At 34.9% G+C, this 19,971-nt stretch overlaps 1 protein-coding gene across 9 annotated transcripts in view; it reads right to left on the bottom strand.

The window, feature by feature from the left end:
• Positions 1 to 19,744, bottom strand: part of LOC131803696 (MAGUK p55 subfamily member 7-like) — a 54,691-nt gene extending 34,947 nt beyond the window's left edge. The window contains exons 1-2 of one of the 9 annotated variants that reach the window (XM_059125219.1): positions 19,354 to 19,676; positions 16,770 to 16,917 (exon numbers count right to left, since the gene is read on the bottom strand). The gene's annotated coding sequence lies outside the window, so the exon portion shown is untranslated. Of the gene's footprint in view, positions 1 to 16,769; positions 16,918 to 19,353 lie in introns of all 9 variants that reach the window. The other 8 variants (XM_059125222.1, XM_059125236.1, XM_059125238.1 and 5 more) reach the window with 8 other exon arrangements.
• Positions 19,745 to 19,971: the final 227 nt, after the last annotated feature.

Here is a 19,971-nt window from a genome sequence, read left to right as displayed (position 1 = left end):
GGTGTAAGTTCTTGCACTTTTTGGAATTTCAATGGCTTTACCCCGAGCTCATTTTTCAATATTTGTCGATTGGAATATTGCGATACGTTCAGCTCACGAGCCATTTTTCGGCCACTGCGACGCGGGTTTCGATCAAGACGCTTTTTTACTTTTCGAACCATTTCTGCCGATGTTGCTGTTTTCTTCCGTCCACTTCCTTGACGTCGGGCTACTGGTAACGACCGACGGTACGAGACACAAATGAGTTATTCACTTTTAAATGCTGGAGTGCTCTAACGATAGCCACTTGTGGGTTTCCAGCCAAATATAAAGATATCACACTATCACGCTAGAATTCCATCACGAAAAATTCTTACGAAAATGCTTTTGTACGCTTGTAAACAATATAATGAGCTGTCACTGGAATAATTATAAAAGCTGTCGGGCGAGTGGCTTAGAAATGAAAGCAGTCTGAAGTTGGTTGCAGTTTTTTCATCTCATCCCGTATATGCAGTGGTCTAAGCGATCCAGAGGACTAATTCTAATTCACGCTTGTCGCTAACAATTCTTAGAACGTTTCGAAGAAGGATCATTAAGGAGCGGCGGAGAAGCATATGATTATTATTGAAGCATTGTGGCCAGTAATAGAAATAGGTAAATGAAGTCTAGAGCGAAATTGGTCTTCAGAATTTGAGAACTGTTATTTTGAACACAAAGATCAAAATTTTTTATTTAGAATTATAGACGTTTCAGTGAATTTTGATTTAGGATTCCATGACTTGAAGATAGTGTTTTCAAATGAAAAATAGTTATAAGCCATAGCAAAATTCTGTCTTTCTTCTAATTTAAAGCTATTTGAACACACATTATTTTCCCATTTATATTTCTATATCTCTCTCTTTAGATTTTAATTCTAAAGCATTCAGGATTTTTAAATTAAAATTTACGGTCCATTACCTTTACTTTTGTTTACTGAAATTGTGAGTTTGTTTTTCTATAAAAACAAACAGGTGGATGAATGAAAGCTTTAATGATGGCCAAATTGGTTTCTGTGAGATGTGAATTCTTTTTTGTGTTCTTTTGTTTGTTTGCTTCCAAGTAAATGAGAATCCCAGCAAACAAAAGCGTTTTTAGTTTCTAGGAATTTTAATTAAAAACTAGTTTTCAGAGTTTACTCTGTTCCCTGTATTATATGGAACTGAATCCAGCGATTTCTTAAAGCCAGCTCCCTTTAACTAACTTTAAATCGTTGAAGAAAATTTTCGAAACAAAGCAATGAGATCGAATTACTTGTAATACCCTCCACCATTTGAAATTAACTTGTACAATTGCAAAAAAAAGCCGAAAAGGTATCGTTATATGGGGGCTATAGGATGACGTGGTCCTGCATACAAAAATTTTTGTCATAGGCTGTAGTACCCATTACGAACTTTAAATATGGAATTTGATATAATACCGGTAAATAATGTCGCTAGAATTACGAAAATACCAAATATCGGGAGGTACTGTTATATGGGGGCAAACGGACAGATAGACGGACATCACTAGAATTTTATCGTCTTAGAATTTTGCGCAGATCCAGAATATATATACTTTGTAGGGTCTATTAAGAATATTTCGAGGAGTTACAAATGGAATTACAAAGCTAATATACCCTCCATAGAATGGTGAAGGGTATAAAAATGATAACTTCACTCTTATAGGGGTACTAAGCCGAGTGAAAATAGGGACGACGCCAAGTCAAAGATTTATAAGAAGGTCCATATCAGACCACAATTAGGTGCTATTTAGACCAATACCAATCAAATATAGATTTTTGAAATATAAGCTTTCCAACTCACCAAACTTTATACGCCCCATACAAAAGCATTGGATGTAGCGTCATAATCCCGCTCGATCCTTCTGTTTCCTTCTGTTTCCAGAATCTACGACCTGGCATTGGAGGTCAACAGGTTTGTGAAGAAAAAATGCAATATTGTAAAATGTATTGCTTATTAAGGTCGAAAATATGATTTTTTCTTGCAACTAAATTTAAAATATTTTCAACTGTTTTCTTTTGCTTTATTCCAGAACCTGATAGGATCTAAAGATTTGAATACGATATCCGATGCTTCCTTTATGATGTCGAAAAAATAGCAATAGCAGACTCTATAATTCACCTTTCATTATTCAAAACAATACAAAGACATACAGAACTGTGTGTATGTCAGGGCTGTCAGGTTCACAATGCTTCGGTTCAATTTGAACTTCAGTTTTGGTGGGAGAATCAAGGTTGGAAAGTAAGTAATTTTGTATTGAGGTTGGTTGTGGTTGGTTTGTGGTTTGTGATAAAAGAGTGGTTTTGGAAATGTGTACTACAAGTGCACGAAAAGTACTAAATGGTACTATATTTGGTACGAATTGGTATTGAGTGAACGGATTGGTCTAAACACTTGAAATGTTGATATGAGAATCATTTTGAAGTGTGCCTTGTACGAAAAGTACTCAATGTTACTAAATTGGGTATTAGATGAAGAGATAGGGCTAGAATACTCAAATTTGATATTGTGGTATCTGAGGTTGAGAATTGGGAGGTAGGTTGGGAAATGGTTACTATAGTTGTTCGAAAATCACTAAATTGAACTAAATTTGGTATTGGGTAAAGGGATCATCAAATTTGATACTGAGGTCTCTGTTGGTATCTGGAATTGAGATGTGGAGGTGATTTTTAATTGTACGAAGAGTACTAAATAGTACTAATTTTGGATCACTGTTGGTGTCGAGGATTGAGAGATGTAAATTGTTTTAAATATGCGTGATAAATTTGGTAAAAGGATCGAGCTAAAATGATGAAATTTGATATTTAGGTCACTGTTGGAATATCTATGGAATATCTGGTACCAAATATAATTGTTGTGAAGTGCATATTACGAATAAAAGGGACTTTAACACCACATCGGTTGAAACACAAGTATGGGAGCAATGCCTATATCTGAACCGATTCTGAATTACATGCCTCTTAGCTGAATTTGGTAGGATGTGCCGAAATCCAAATAATTTGGTCGTATATTACACCCACGGCTCACAATAAAATTAAAATCGAGCGAAAATATATATAGGAAGTTTATCTAAATGTGGGCCGACTATCACCAATTTTAATATGGTTCGTTCTTGAGCCAAACGAATGATTTGCGGAAAATGTCATCTCAATCGGAAATAATAGGAAAATAAACATGGCAAATTGTGACAAACAATAGGTCTGACTGGTTACTTTTCCTGCAGGAATTGTCCATCATAAAAAGACACAAAAAATGTTTACTAGGAATAAAAAAATTAACTGAACCAAAAAAAAAAACATGAATTTCCGATGCTCCTAGCACATGTCCCAAAAAAAAAAAAAGAAAAAACAATTAGGCTTGTGAATTTAAAAAAATGCTTTTTAATTATTTGTACCAAAATAAAACATAATTCAAGAACAGCAGCGATTTCCAAAAATAATTTGTGTCGCAAGAATTTGCAAACTATCAGTAAAAGAACTGTCAAAATTTCTCTCTCGAAACGCTCTCTTTGATAGAAATTTTGTTAACAGAATATTTCCAGTAATAATATGCAATTTGCCACGCTGGCCTATTTTGTATCACAGTTTTATAGGTTTACTACTTTGTATATCCCTCAAATAGCCGTGCCTTCAAATTTTAGAAGCCAATCCATACAAAACAGTTGCAATCTGAACTCTCACTGTATTTTTGCAACGTAGGCCCAATATTTGGTGTAGGCCCTACAAAGTGGTACCCCTGATATATCGAGGCAACCAGCCAAAGTGTCTGAAATATGTTATTTTCATATCATCTCAAAAATTCCAAACAAAAGTTCAGATTTCTACAATTATAAGTCTAAGATAGTTGTTTTATACCCGTAGTGGTAAGGATATTATGTCTTTGTGCATTTGTTTGTAACAGGTAGAAGGAAGCGAAACAGACCCATAGTTACCTTTGAGGATCTTCTTAGAATCACTTTCTGAGTCGATTTGTGCATGTCAGTCCGTCTTTCCGACCATCCGCATTTATTGTCCGATTGAAATGAATTTTTCCAAACAATATTTGTTTGACCCAAGGACGAACCTTATTGAAATTGGTGATAATCGGATAAGATTTAGATATATCTCCCATATATCTTCAACCGATTTCGGGTTAATAGTGCACCCAATGGCCAATATAAGTTCTAATGACCTGAATTTTGGTACATCTCAGGGTATATTCAGTCTATAAGCAAGTACATCAAATTTGGAGAAAATGTGTTCAAATATAGCTATTGATCCCATATATATGTTTCTTCCGATTTGGCGTCTTAAGTTCCTTACATCCGTAATATGCACTCCACAAGAATGATATTTGGTAACGAACATCAGATACTGCTCGAAAATACCTCCGTCGAAGTTTATCGAGATCGGTTTAGATTAGGATATAGCTCCAATATCAGGTTAGCAATAAACCTGATCAGCCCAAATGGACTGATTTTAGCAATTACGACTAAATTCATCCTAAAACCAGATTTGGATATAGCTCCCATATATATTTTCAAACGATTTCGGATTAATTGTGCACCAAATGGCCAATATCTGTCCAAATTACCTGAATTTTGGTACATTCGACCGAATTCAGCCTAGGAGCAAGTACATAAAATTTGTGAAAATCAATTCAGATATAGCTTTAGCTCCCATATACTCGTACATCTTTCATTCGATTTGGTGTTTAAGTCCTCATATTCGTAATATGCATTCGACAACAATGATATTTGGTACCAGATATCTTATAGAGCTCAGAAATACCTTGGTCTTTGCTCACAAATACCTTTTATCGAGAACGGCTAAGATTTAGATATAGCTCCCATATATATCCTCAATCCGATTTCAAGGTTTATTGTGCAAGTAATGGCTAATATCAACCCAAATGGAGTGGATTTCGTGACGTACATTTCCTTTTTTTTGGAGCTCGGCTCCGATATATATTTTTTAATATAATCCTTCCCGAAGTGATATCATGCACTATATAGCAACGTTATTTGGTTTAAAAAATTAGTCAAGTTTAGTGAAAATCAATTGAGAATTGGATGGATATGCCTTCCATATTTTAGTTCCCTCTGCAACCAAACTAGAACTGCTCTAAAGGGAAATGTTGATAGGTGGTATGATCTACTTCAAATAAATTCTTTTGTTACGGGAGCTCTACTAAATATGCATAGTGGTGTAGGGTATCATATAGTCGGCCCAGCACGGCTTTGGTCTGTCTTTACTGGTTATTTGTTGATTTTTGTGGTGGTTAGAAATATCCCAAAAATCCTCCCCACAAGAGTACCTTGGTACAATGGAAACAAATGCAGTTTCCCATGTTCTAACCGGAAAGTGATGGATGTATTTAATGTGTTTCCTTTGTTGTAAAAAACCTATCAGAATGCAATGACATACAACATATATACATGTACTACACAGCTATGCATTTCTCGGTGTATTCATCAGGTTGTAAATGGGTCAGTGTAGTTTTGCTATTTTGTTGTCTGCTGTGCTCTCGGTTCGGTATGACCCAACAATGTTGAAAAAGTTAGGAAAACTAAAATAACTCAAAATACAAGTGGTCCGGTACGACAGCAATGCCTGTGCCAGACACCGACAAAACTCTGTCATGTGCATGTGACAGTTTTTTTTTTTTAATTTTGTATGTATTATATATAATGCGGACACAAATATATTGGCAATGGCAGAATCATGGGCTTGGTTAAAAAAACTGACCTATTTCCAAATCAAAAGTTTAATTTTAAAAAAATCAGTTGTTAATGTGTTAATATTATCTTGTAAGGCATGATATAATGACATGTGATAACCAATTTTTTGCTGGGTTGTGTTGGGCGCCATTTTTCCGATTTTTTTTTTGGGATCCTCCGTAAAAATAATATTTCCAAATAAAAGGAAACCAAATGGTAGATTGTTTCCCGTTTTTTCCAATTCTTCTTTTATTTCCCTTCCTTTCATTTCAATTTTAATTTTTGTTTTCCCCAACGAAAAGGAGTAACCATTACTATGGCCTATACAAATACCAAAACAATGGCCCGAAGATGTATGGCAAAATGAATGTACGTGCAAGTACATTTGATGGTGTCTGGATGTATGCATAGCCTCCGGGCATGTTAGGCAACTATTGTCTTTATTCATTTTGGATAAAAGCCAGGAACAACGATAACAAAACAAACAACATTTTTGAAATCCAAATAATTCATTATGCATAGAGACCACCAGCACCACCATCACCACCTCCGACATCACAATGGAAGGTTTTAGCACTGACCGGGTTTCGAACATTTTAATCCTGTCAGTTTATAATTTGTTTAAATGTGCATTTATGTCTCTGTCCGTCTGACTGTCTGTTCGTCCCCGCTTAGTTGGCTGTCGTTTTGGCAACAGTTTGAAATGTTAATGGAATTTTCAATGAATTTGCCTTTCACAATGTGATTGTTTAAGGACATGCAGGACATGCGTTTAGGAAGGACGAAACGAAACGAAGCGAAGCATTTGAACGTTGGGGAATAATTTACTTAAAAGAAAAATAAATCATGAATATTTTACAATAGAAAAAAAATAAGATAGACAACTTATACAGGGTGAGATGAAAAAACTGTAACCAACTTCAGACTGATGTCATTTCGGAGCCACTAGTCCGAAGCCACTATTCCAGTGACAGCTCATTATATTGTTTACAAGCGTACAAAAGCATTTTGGTGAGAATTTTCCAGAAAAAAAGTTATTCGTGATGGAATTCAAGCGTGATTGTGTGATTTCGATAGAGCATTCCAGCATCTAAATGTGAATAAATCTTTTGTGTCTCGTACCATCGCTCGTTACCGTGATACTGGTAGCGTAGCTCGACGTCAAGGAAGTGGACAGAAGAAAAAAGCAACACCAGCAGAAATGGTTCGAAAAGTAAAGAAACGACTTGATCGAAGCCCGCGTCGAAGTGGCCGAAAAATGGCTCGTGATCTGAACATATCGCAATATTCCATTGGGCAAATATTGAAAAATGAACTCGGGGTAAAGTCATTGAAATTCCAAAAAGTGCAAGAAGTTACACCGCAACTGAAAGAAAATAGACTCAAAAGAGCTAAAGAGTTGCTTCACTTGGCCGAAAGTGGTGAACTGCCGAAATTAGTTTTCTCCGATGAGAAAACATTCATTGTCCAGCAGTTTGTAAACAAACAAAATGGTCGTGTTTACTTGCCAAAGAGGTCAGCTGAAAATGTGTACCTTTGGTTGACCACCAGAACTCAAGCGCCGGCCATGCAGATGGTGTGGGCCGCCATAACAGCGGATGGTCGCACTCCTCTCGTATTAATCGACCGTAGCATCAGAATAAATGCCGAATATTATCGCGAAAATATTCTGGAGGGTGTATTAAAACCTTGGGCACGCAAACAATTTTGCCGCAGACCTTGGACATTCCAACAGGAATCAGCACCATCGCACTCAGCACGCGCCACACAAGAATGGTTACAAAAGGAGGTTCCTCGCTTAATTTCCAGCGCACAATGGCCACCAAAATCTCCGAATACCAATCCGTTGGACTATTGTGTCTGGAGTATTTTAGAAAGCAAGGTTGGCAATAAAAAATACAAATGTGTCGATCAACTCAAGCAAGCGCTTCGCCTGAAATGGGCCAAAATACCGCAGAGCAATATGCGAGCAGCGTGTGACGTTTTCATTGGCGGTTTGAAGGCCATAATTCGTGCCAAAGGTGAGCAATTCGAACAAATCTAAACTTATTCTAAAATATGATGCTATTTCGGACATTTTTTGCTTTCATTCAATGAAATTTTAAAAGAATTAAAAATTATGGCTTTGGAGTTTTTTGCAGTGTTTTTATCTCACCCTGTATAGGCGGGTAGTGTATCGAAAGGTAGATACCAAAAAAAAAAACAAGCGAGAAAATTTGGATTTGATTCCTCTCACTTTATAACATCAAAAGCCGATTATCGAGTTTCGACTTACGTATTCCAATTTCTGTAGAGCCAACAGGATAATTATAACTCATACCACACTGGGGTTAAGGTATTATGACTTTGTGAATTTCATAGTTCCTTTTGATGATCTGCATAGGATCACATTCTGAGTCGATTCAGAAATTTTACATTTCGAAGTTGTGTGCGAATATTATTATCAGAATAGATGTATTTTTTTAATATAGAAGATACCAGATGGGCTTTCTGTATCACCTCATATATACACATTTAGTTCATTATTATTTTTCAGAGTCGACAAATTTGATTTCGTTGAAATATTGTGAGACAAGATAACTTTGAAGGAGTATTCCGACAAAGATGGGAAATTTGCCGATTCGATTTCATCATAAGGGGGAAACTAAATCCAAATCCAAATAGGCATCCCTGAATTTTCATAACACCAATTGCCTATTTTATTGTTCATTATCTAACCCCCATTTATCTAACACCTCCTTGAGCGTACCTTCCCTGTCGTTATTTTGGCATAGACACTTTTTACTTTTTGAAATCTGCTACAAATCATAACTCTTGGCCACCTCTATTGTTCGGAGCGCCAACATTTTAAATGCTTTCCTTTGCCTTTTTTGCTTGTTTTTCATATCCATAACGCAAACACTTTGTCAGAACTACGGATATCCTTCGTTTATTGTTGTTGATGTTTTCCTCAGCTATTTATTTTCAAAGCTTACAAAAAGACGAATGCAGCCAACAATATCTGAAGAGGCAAAGAACATTTAAAAGTTAGTGACCTCTTTGCGACCCATTCATTCATAGCGACAGAACAGCCTTCAAACATTTCGAAAGAAAAACAGCTAAAAGATCCAAGCCGAGAACCCGACAGCAGAGGACTTGCTATGAAATGAAAAGGCCATTGTAGGGCGCACAAACGGTAATGTTGTGAGCTTTCGCCTTTCATAAGACAGTTATTTGTAGAATGTCAACAATAAACATTTTGTTGCTGTTGTTTTCTGTTTTTTTGGATAATACATAAAAGGATCGCCGTTTATGTATCTCGGTTGTCTGTCTTTCGGTAATGGCAAAAAACTGACGACTATTGTTTAATAGTTGTTTGCTAAAAGTAAAACAAGAAAAATATTATGATGGTAATACTTAGAAATGCAATTGTAACGAAGGTATGGCAGGTATGTATGTGGCTAACATTTAAAATTGAAATTGGACAAAAATTCCTGATGTGACTTTTGAAAAGTTTGAAGACAAGGTGTTTACTGTTGTCCCTTCGTATTTTAGTATACCTCTCCATATGCCCAAATATGAAACCTTTAATTTCTAGAGAGCCGAGATGAGAAGTTTGGCATCTATACGAACTTGGCTCTTCCGCTATAACCTCAAAATCGAAAGTCGATTACAAAAAGACTAATTTTTGATTTTGACTTTTACACTTTTCAACATCAAACGTCGACCATACGATCAATCGAAAGTCGGCTTACCTATACCTATAATCTTCGGTCCTTACATGCTCAGCTCCAAGATTAGATACTTGTAGGTTCTAGAATAGAGCAATAGACTTTTGCACTGGTTCCGACCTTTTTTCATTTTAATGGAAACACTAGGTAAAACACCGCTTGTATCTTACGGCTCTACTATTGATTATTTTTATACCCTCCACTATACATAGTATGGAGGGTATATTAAGTTCATCATTTCGTTTGTAACTCATCGAAGTAATAATTTTAGACCTAACGAAGAACATACAGGGTGAGATGAAAAAACTTCAGACAGCTGTATTTTCGAAGCCACTCGTCCGACAGCTGATAAAATTATTCCAGTGACAGCTCATTATATTGTTTACAAGCGTGCAATAGCAGTGAGCATTTTCCAGAAAAAAAGATATTCGTGATGAAATTCAAGCGTGATAGTGTGATTTCCTTATATTTGGCTGGAAAACCCCAAGTGGCTATCGTTAGAGCACTCCAGCATTTAAATGTGAATAAATTTTTTGTGTCTCGTACCATCGCTCGTTACCGTGATACTGGTAGCGTACCCCGACGTCAAGGAAGTGGACGGAAGAAAACAGCAACATCAGCAGAAATGATTCGAAAAGTAAAGAAGCGACTTGATCAAAACCCGCGTCGCAGTCGCCGAAAAATGGCTTGTGAGCTGAACAAATCCCAATATTCCATTCGGCAAATATTGAAAAATGAGCTCATCGTAAAGCCATTGAAATTCAAAAAAGTGCAAGAACTTACACCGCAAGAGAAATGAAGTGGACTCAAAAGAGCTATAGAGGTGCTTCGCTTGGCCGAGAGTGTTGAACTGCCCAATTTGGTTTTCTCCGATAAGAAAACATTCGTTGTCCAGCAGTTTGTAAATAAACAAAGTGATCGTACTCTTTCCAACATTTCGGACGGTATCCACGAATAAATGCTTCAATGTTGACAAATTATGGTTCAGATTTGGATATAGCTCCCACATATATTGTCGGCCGATTTCATATATTTGATGTATTAAACATGCTGTGTACGCCACATTTCAATGAAATTTTGAATGTGTGATGAAATTTGTCTAAAAAAAATTGTTTGCCAAATTATGTTAAAATCGGCTCGTATTTGGATATAGCTCCTATATAAATTTTCGGCCGATTTGACATATTCGATGCACCCAACGCGATTTGTATGTCCGATTCCAATGAAATTCGGTTTGAGTGACTAAATTTGGTATCAAAAAAGATTTGCCAAATCATGTAGAAATCAGTTGAGGGTTGGGTATAGCTCCCATATATATATTTGGGCCAATTCCACGTATTTGATGCACCAAACACGATCTGTATGTACGATTCCAGTGAAATTTGGAAAATGTGACGGATTTTGATCAGAAAATAAATTTGACAGATTATATTGAAATCGGTTCAAATTTGGATATAGCTCACATACAAATATATTTTCAGCCGATTTTGCACATTTGATGCACGACGTGATTTGTATATCCGATTCCAATGAAATTCGGCAGAGTGACTGAATTTGGTACCAAAAAAGATTTGCCAAATCATAACAAATCAGTTGAGTTTTGAATATAGCTCCCATATATATTTCGGTCGATTTCATGTATTTGATGCACCAAACATGGTATGTAAGTCAAATTTCAATGAAATATGGAGGGTGTGACGAAATTTGGCGTGAAAGTAAATTTTTTCAAATTATGTTGAAATCAGTTCAGATTTGGATATGATTTTATTAAGAAGCGTTGACCCACAACGCTTTTGCATTGGTATTAGGCTAACAATAAAAAACTATACAACAATTTAATTATGAAATTATTGAATCCGAAGGACCAACAACTTCTTAAATTTGGCATGTTCCTGCTTTTCTCATGGTCAGCTGTTCCTGGCATATTTGGTAGACCGAGTTATTTGTTTGTTTACGCATTAGAGTATTTCAGTAATTATGTTTTTTTAAATTTTTGAATATGTATTATTTTTGTTAAGCCAACAAATATTTATATATAAAATTTTGAATGCATATAAAATCTAAAGGGTTTAGCTAGTTTTAATAAATAAATTCAATGATTTGGTTTGACAGTGAAACAAAGCACGAAACGTGCATGAGCTCTTTAAACCAGTGTTGCCAAAAAGATAATTGCTAAAAGTCACCCTATATTTTTTTTACTTTGGAAGGGTTATTACTTTTGCTCAAAATGTTAACTTTTTGTGTAAATACTGTCCATTATCATACTTGACTCATGCCTTGTTTTACCCATGGCTCTTTACTCAATATGAGATTTTTGCATTTTATTTCAAAATTTTAGAATTTTTCTAGGGGATGTACTAGATGTAATGGGAAACATGTGATTTATACATTATTTTTCTATTTGAACCCATAAATGTACATCTTGAAAGACAAAAGGCTTTAATTCTGACCCTGGACATAACCCTACCCCCATGCAAGGATCGGGCAATAATTGCGACCTGTATATAATACCCTAAAACATAGTGTTGCGGGGTGTAGAATAACTATACGAAATGTACAATTCAAAATTGTAAGTCAAATTAAAAATAAAAAAAATCACATGAGATAAAAATTTAACAAAAAATTCACTTTTTTCTTGTCATATTTTTATGATATTTTCTTAAATTTAATTCTTTTCTGGCAAGAGACCATTCCGAATTCCGAATTGTACCTACTTTGCTTTGTATCCCATACCTTGGCTGTCAGCATTACTGTAATGGTCAGAGGTGCCTTTTTAATGTATTTGTGATTTGACCGGGATTAAAAATATTCTTATTTTCCGACATAAAAATTAAAGTTTATTTTACCCGCTAAATAATTTCCATTGACCTTCCGAATTGGTAGGCTTCAGCCCAAAACTCTAACTCCATGCAAAAATCCGCGTCAATAGGTTTATAATTGTGGCCTGTGGAGCAACAGAAAAATAAGGAAAATCTTCTGTTTTTGGTCCATTTCCACCCCTTAATATTTTGCGATTATCTCCAAAAACTATAGGCGTCTATTCTGACCCTAATCCCACCTCTATTTTCAACTTCTTGAGTATCGGGCCATAATTGCGACATGATTACAAAATAACATGGCAAGACGGACGGACATACATAGCTAGATCGTTTCGGTATTTTGATGATTTCAGCAACACTGTTCACCGGAATCGTTTCAAATTTCGTATGTTCAGAAAATTCTAATGGGTACTAAATCCTATGGAAAAAATTTGTATACAGGTTCAGATCTTCGTATAGCCCCCATATACTGGTACCCCCCGATATTCGGTATTTTCATGATTTTGGTGACATTATTTACCGGAATTATTTCGAATTTCGTATTTGAAGTTAGTAATGGGTACAGCCTATAACAAACAGTTGTATATGCAGGTTCACATCTTCGTATAGCCCCATATAATGGTACCTCCCTATAATTCCGTGTTTTCATGATTTCAGCAACATTTTTTACCGGAATCGTTACAAGTATTGAAAGATCTTAATGGGTGCTACAACTTATGAAAAAAAAGTTCTTATGCAGTTCCACGCCTTCGTATACCCTCCATATGACGGTACCTCCCGATACTCCGTATTTTCATGATTTTTGCGACATTATTCACCGTAATTGTAACAAATTTCGTATTTCAAGTTCGAAATGGACAGCCTATGACAAGAAAATTTCGTATGCAGGTCCACGTCCATATAACGGTTTTCATTTAAGTGGTAGTTTTCGGATTCTTTTTTTTTGAAATTTTTCAATTTCCTTCGAAATGGTGGAGGGTATTAAAAGTTAGGCCCTGCCGTATTGAGCTGCTTTTTTACTTGTTCCACCTTGCACCTGGCTTCGAAAAATAATTTTTAAAAGTATTTCTTTAAGGCCTTTTGAACACTGATATTTAACAAATTACTGTTGGTCTGCGACAATTCCATGCACCTTTGCTTCCTTCTCGTCCATGTTAAATGAGGCTCGTATCACAAATTATGAATCCAATTTGAAACCAGCGATTATATTTCTCTTGGATTTGTTTATTTCATTGAATTTTATAGAATCAAACAGAATGTTCAACTTGGTGCCTAATTACTTACTGTGCCTGAATGTGTCAGAATGTTGAATGAAAAAATAACAAAACGTTTTTCTTTCGTTCAACAAAATAAACAAATACATTTTTTATAGTCTCGCATTTCATATAAACAAACTTTTTCAAATAAAGACACTCAGCATTTGGGTTGGATTTTCTGAAACTCACTCGAAATACTCTGTTTCCATCACCGAATAAGTACTCAAACAACCAACCAACTCCAATGAGGAACTATTACACTGGCTCTCTTTCTCTTGTACTCACAAACTCAACCCCTCAGCAAATGCTCTTTTGAAGACATAACAACCGAAATTGTGAGAGGATAGAGGGTGGTTATGTACCGGAAATGCACTTAACAATTTCGAAACAACAACAGACCACAGTTATGTTGCAATACCCGTTTAACATATGTACTTCGCTACATAAAAAGTGAGAGAGAGTGAGAGGAAGAGAGTGGGGGAACATAATAAACTTGATGATGGCATTGGTTGCGGTGATAGTTGTGGATGCCTTTTTGGGATAAATGAAACTGTTACATGGAACGAGAAATGAAATGAAAATAACCTTGAACTACTTTCGGCCAGGAATCTACAATGAATATTGACTACTAGACGTGGCTTAACGATGTTTATATACCTAAGTATGTACTCAGTCTCTTCCCTCTTTATGACGTCTGAAATAAACAATTTTACAAAATAATGTGTGTTCATGTTTCAAGGAGCGATGAAAAAACGAAGAGTGCAAATATTTGCAATGTGCTTGGAAAGACTTCAACCGACACTCAATGTTGCTCTTGTTCTACTTAGGTTTTTGTTTGACATTTCCGTTGGTGTTTTGACAGTTTCCTTCTTTTGTTGTTCGAATAATTCCCGTTAAGTTATTTGTATGAGAATGAGTGTGTGTGAGTGTGCGTGCGAGAGAGTGTTTGTTTTGTTTTTGTTTGACAAAACCAAGGTTGTTTCTTAGACAGTTGATTTACATGACATGTAATTAGGTGCGTCTGCAATACTAGGGTGGTTTAAGAATATTTTTTGAACAGAGGTGAGCAAATCGTCAAAAGAGATTTTATTAGATAATATTTCATTCATTTAGTTAAAATTTTGAAGCATGGATTAAGTTATTTAAAAAACAAATTATTTAAAGAAATAACAAATTTAAGAGAAATCAGAATTTGTTGATCATGTTCATTGTTTCAGAAACGTATAGTATACTTTTAGGCAGGAAGAACTTTAAGCAGAGAATAACAAGTCTATATGAGAACTAAAAGTTTTGTAAGTTCGGCCGGGCCGAACTTTGAATACCCTCCACCATTTGGAACGTATTTGGCAATTTTCAAAAAAGTAAAATCCGTTAAAAATATTTGTTGAAATCTTAAAAATACCGATATATTAGGACCTGTGTAGTCAACTTTTGACATAAGCCATTACAACATTCAAATGCGAAACTTGAAAAAAAAAATCGGTGAATAATGTAGCCATTATATGGGAGCTATACCAAAACGTGGACCTGCATAGATAATTTTTTGTCACAGGCTGTAGTATCCATTACGAACTTCAAATACGAAATTTGAAAAAATTTCGGAGAATAATGTAGTATATATATAAGAGTACCTCCTTATATTCGGTATTTTGATACTTTTAGATAAGGAGGTACTCTTATATGGGGGCTATACGAAGACCCATTTTCAATACCAAAAGTTCTGCACACATAATATACATTTGAGTAAAATTTTTTCAACCTACTTAATTTCGTTCGGAAGCTAGAGTGAATTCCACATACGGATGGACGGACATTGCTAAATCGACGTAGAATTTTATACTTATCAAGAATATATATATATATATATATATATATATATATATATATATATATATATATATATATATATATATATGGGTTCTAAAATGAATATTTCGGGGTGTAACAAACGGAATGACGAACTTAATATACCCTCCGTACTATGGTAGAGGGTATAAACAATAATAATGGGATTAAGCCTGAATGTGTTGCAACAACAAAATACTACGGTAATTCGAACAAACATGCCAACATTCTTCTAAAAATAAAATATATAAAAAAGTACGAAATATCGGAAAGCCAAAACTTTTGATATTAAGGGAGATGGGACGTCCCCTGGCTACATAGGTAATGCTCTCCATACCTGGAAGAATCTGCCTTATTCTTAATTTTACAAAGAAATCTTTCGCCGTATTCTACAGATCTTCAAGACCTTTCGTGATAGACACATCTTCCAGTGAGAGTTTGCAATTAATTCGCCTCGATAAAAGACAAATCTCCCTGTTACTAAACTTTGGATCCCTATATATAAAGTATAAAAGATCTTTCACAGGAACTTAGCTCTAATATGTGATGGCCTCTTTTCAAATTATTGTCAATGTAGTTGAATTACTGCTTGTGAAATGATCTTTTTAATTAGGGAAGTAAAACGAAATTTTAAGATGTGACTCTCTTTCGCTATAACTATGTCATATTTCATAGATTCTGTGCTTCATTTTCAAAGATTCCCTTTTTAATGCAATGAAATATACTTTCCCATCACTGTCTTATATGTATTTATTCTTTTCTGACAATTACAAATTAAAGGTTGCCTTTGTAAAAAAACGCACTAAGGGATTTGGGGTTGATAATCCATTCAGGAATTAGTTTACAAATGTAGACAACAAACCGCTTACAACCACTTTTCCACATTTCCCTTTTCATAACACCCTCTTTTTTAGTTGTAATGTAAAAAACGGCCGAGATGCAAAAGAAAAACAATGCGTGCCCCTAATGATGCCGAAGTTCATGCGAATGTGTTTTTGTACAAAGAAAATCTTCTTCTTGTTCTCAATGCAATTCTCTAACGTGTTGTGGGTGGGTGGGTGTTTGGTTAGTTGTTGTTCTTCATTTAATACAGTAGCATATAGTTGAGAACATATTACGAGTAAATTGAGGGAGAACATGTTCAACATTGGCAATTGACAATAGATATGGAAAGAGAGAGAGAGAACAGAGAGTATGTGTATTTTTCCCCAACTCAAATTGAGGGATGCAAAGAGCGAGCTCTAGGAAAACAGCTGTTTTTAATGCGGGAATAACAAGAACTAAATGACACTGGTTAATGCCAAACGAATAGAAAACCAAGGAGATAATAGACGTCAGTCAATGCTATTTGGTTGTTTCTTTTCTGTCGCAAAGAAAGAAAAGCAAGGATTTGGGAGTTCTTTTTCGGGGCTTCTAATAGTTACCTTGATATTTTCTATGTAACTGGAGTTGTTCGAAGGAAACCAGTCTCGTCAGTTAATGAATGGAGAGATGTTGGTTGGCTGCTACTGCTTGCTCTTGGTTAATTAGGTTTTTTGTATCGTTGTTATTTTTCTTAAACGATTTTTTTTTCTGAAATGATTAAAAAATCCGAATATAACACTATTATGAAATTGTATATTATTTCAAACATTTATTTTTATTTATTTTACATCACTTTCTGCTTTGGTTTTTTGGCTTTGTTGCTAGATAGGTATTTTCGTTGTAATATTTAGCTTTCTTAATTTACGGTGGGTGTCAATGAAAGTACACACAGCAAGTATATGTGGAGGAAAAAAATTGCAATTGTTCATGTTCTAAATTGGAAATTCGCGATTTTCAATATCTGTTGTAAATTTGAAAGGTAAACTAAAATCTAACAGTTGATTAACGCTTTTTTGCATAGTGATAGACATTTCCATCGCAAGTTCGCCTAGTTCATCGTATTAGGAAATCTGATTAATAAGTATTGCATTAAAAATACTATGGTCAAAAATAAGCATTTGACGGTAAAACAAGGTAAATAGTATTAGCCGATTTATACCACCAGCCTTGAGTTATGATTATTCTAACTTTTGACCCTTCATGAAGAAGTTTCCGAAACTTTTGGAAAATGTGGAAAAATGCGTAAGGTACCAGATAAAGCGGACCGAAATATTCCGTTTTATCTAATACGGATAAAATATTGGTACCTGCAAAATTTAAAGGAAATCGAATATTTATATCCAATTTTATACGAAATTATATATTCCAATTAATAACATATTCATTTCGGATTTCTGACTAAGGGAAATATTTAGATATAGCAAGTTGTATAGAATCGCCGACTTGATTCGCAAGTTATGACAGATAGTAGTATTGGAAATCGTGACCCTTTGTAATTGAGATACCAGAATAGGTTGGCAGATACCTATCATTTTCGAAACAGCAAAAATGTTTGAATGTGTGAAATTTGAAGAGAGTTTATTTCGCGTTTTATGAGTGTTTTGTTTTTTAACACTTTGAAGCCTTTGTGGGGAAGTAACAGAAGGAGTCCGCCGATATATCCCATTTTAACAGCAGATCTTCTGTTGGTAAAAACAATAGCATGCGTGAAATTTGATGAGAACCGGATTTGGCTAAAATAATAAAAATACTGACTACCTTGTGGTACCGCTACATGGGAGCTATAGGATAGAGTGAACCTATATAGATAATGTTTTGTCACAGAAGATAGAACTAATTATGAATTCTAAATGCAGAATTTTAAACCATTCGCCCAACGTGGGACAATATTACCCAAGGAACTGCAGTTTCAGAACTTATTTACTGATTGGAAACAATCAAAAGATAGAAAAGGATTTTACGATTTAAAAAATTTTACAGCAAGAGAAAATTAAGGCCAGACTTCACCTTGTTAAATATGCCATGGCTAAGATCTATCGACAAATAATGTGGTTAACTTCTGTTTCACTTTTTACATGAAAATGTTGTTATTGGAATGTCACTGATTTTTGTCAGTAAGTCTAAAATGGATAGAGAATGACACAAATAAATTGTATGTAATTTGGTCCGGTTTCGGGTCTGTAACTGATCGAATGCTCACTGGCAAACTTTTTTATATTTGAATAGGTTTTGGTTTTATCCATTCAATGTTAAGCTTTAATTTTAGGCATATTTTCAAAACTATATGGAAATTTTGAAATTTTAATACACTATTTAATAACAGTTTACGATACTTTGCCAGTGGCATATTTTTATACAATCGATTTAAATAAAATTCTATACAGTCTAATCAAAAACCCGTTATATCGATTTACTATTTTTTTAAAAGAATACTTTATGTTAACCTTTCATTGACGTTCACTGTATGTATATTATTTGATGGCAACTTAACAAATCTGCCGTCGTAGGCAGCAGACATCAAAAATAATTATTTTTTGTTGTTGGTTTCTTTAAAACGTATATATGTATAATTTCTCACTAGCACTTTTGGTACCGTCATAGACTCTGGGTACAAGAAGATCCGACCGTAGAGACGTATGCGGTTATTTTTAAAATTGAAAACACAAAAAATTATACATAAACCCGGACAGACAGGACCATAAATATTTTCACTTGTTTCATCATTTGGCGTTTTGTTTTTTCGTCTTCTTCTTCTTCTCTTTATTTTATTTATTTTTTTTTTTTTTTGCTTTGTTGGGAGATTATTGCCCAATATTACGCGGTAATAGACAGAGGGAGGCTAGACAATGCGTTGGATGGACCTGCCGTTCTCTTCACCTTTTACCATGATGGGGATTGGCAGGTCACATTGGCAAATATTTTTCACAAAATAAAAAAAAAATTGTGGCTGAATGGAGGTTTTTTGGGCATTAACTTGTGCAAGTAATTTATTTATAATTATTTATTTAAAAAAAATATTAAATTGACACTTTTTTGCAAATTCAACTATTTTATCACACACTTTTTAAAAATGTATCACTTTTAGCCTTAAAAAGCCCGAGGAAGGTAGTAAATTCATGGATTCTTTTGCCTTCATTAAAATACCTGACTGTCTGTTGTAGTATCTTGAACGTTGCTCTTAATTTTCCCCTTTTTATTTGTTGTTGTTTTTTTGCTTCTTTAATATTTTCATGTATACACACATTCACATCAACATACATACAGCATATATTCAAAAGGGGCTGCTGAAGCTACTACAACGTTGACGACGACCACCACCACCACGAGCGTTATTCTTGCCGTTACCCTGTAGTATTTAGCGGTACTTTTTTGCTTCGCTTTACAAAATTCTGTTTTTCTGTTTACGAACCGTTTCTTTTGCAACCGTTCTCGTCTCAATGAGTTTGACAACTGACTAACCAAAACAGTTCCCAATCATATTTTGGCCTCCTCCGCGTGCTGTGTTCTCGTCGTTGTTGTTGTTGTCTTATTATGTTTTTGAGTGGAAAATTGCTCGGGCACTGCGATTGAGAATGGTGAAGGAAACAGCCAAACTAACAGGAAGAAATATTGGCAAGATTGAAATGTGAGAATTTGTCAAAATAAGGCACCAGAGAGCGAGAGAGAAACTAAGAATTGTTTATAGCGGTAAAAATAGCGCATGTCAGCAGAAATGCCTCAATACTAACGGACACACATGCTTCTATGCTATTTGATGTCGTT

This window comes from Musca domestica, unplaced genomic scaffold (assembly GCF_030504385.1).
Source record: "Musca domestica strain aabys unplaced genomic scaffold, Musca_domestica.polishedcontigs.V.1.1 10, whole genome shotgun sequence".
NCBI lineage: Eukaryota > Metazoa > Arthropoda > Insecta > Diptera > Muscidae > Musca > Musca domestica.
This window is presented reverse-complemented; position numbering and strand designations above follow the sequence as displayed.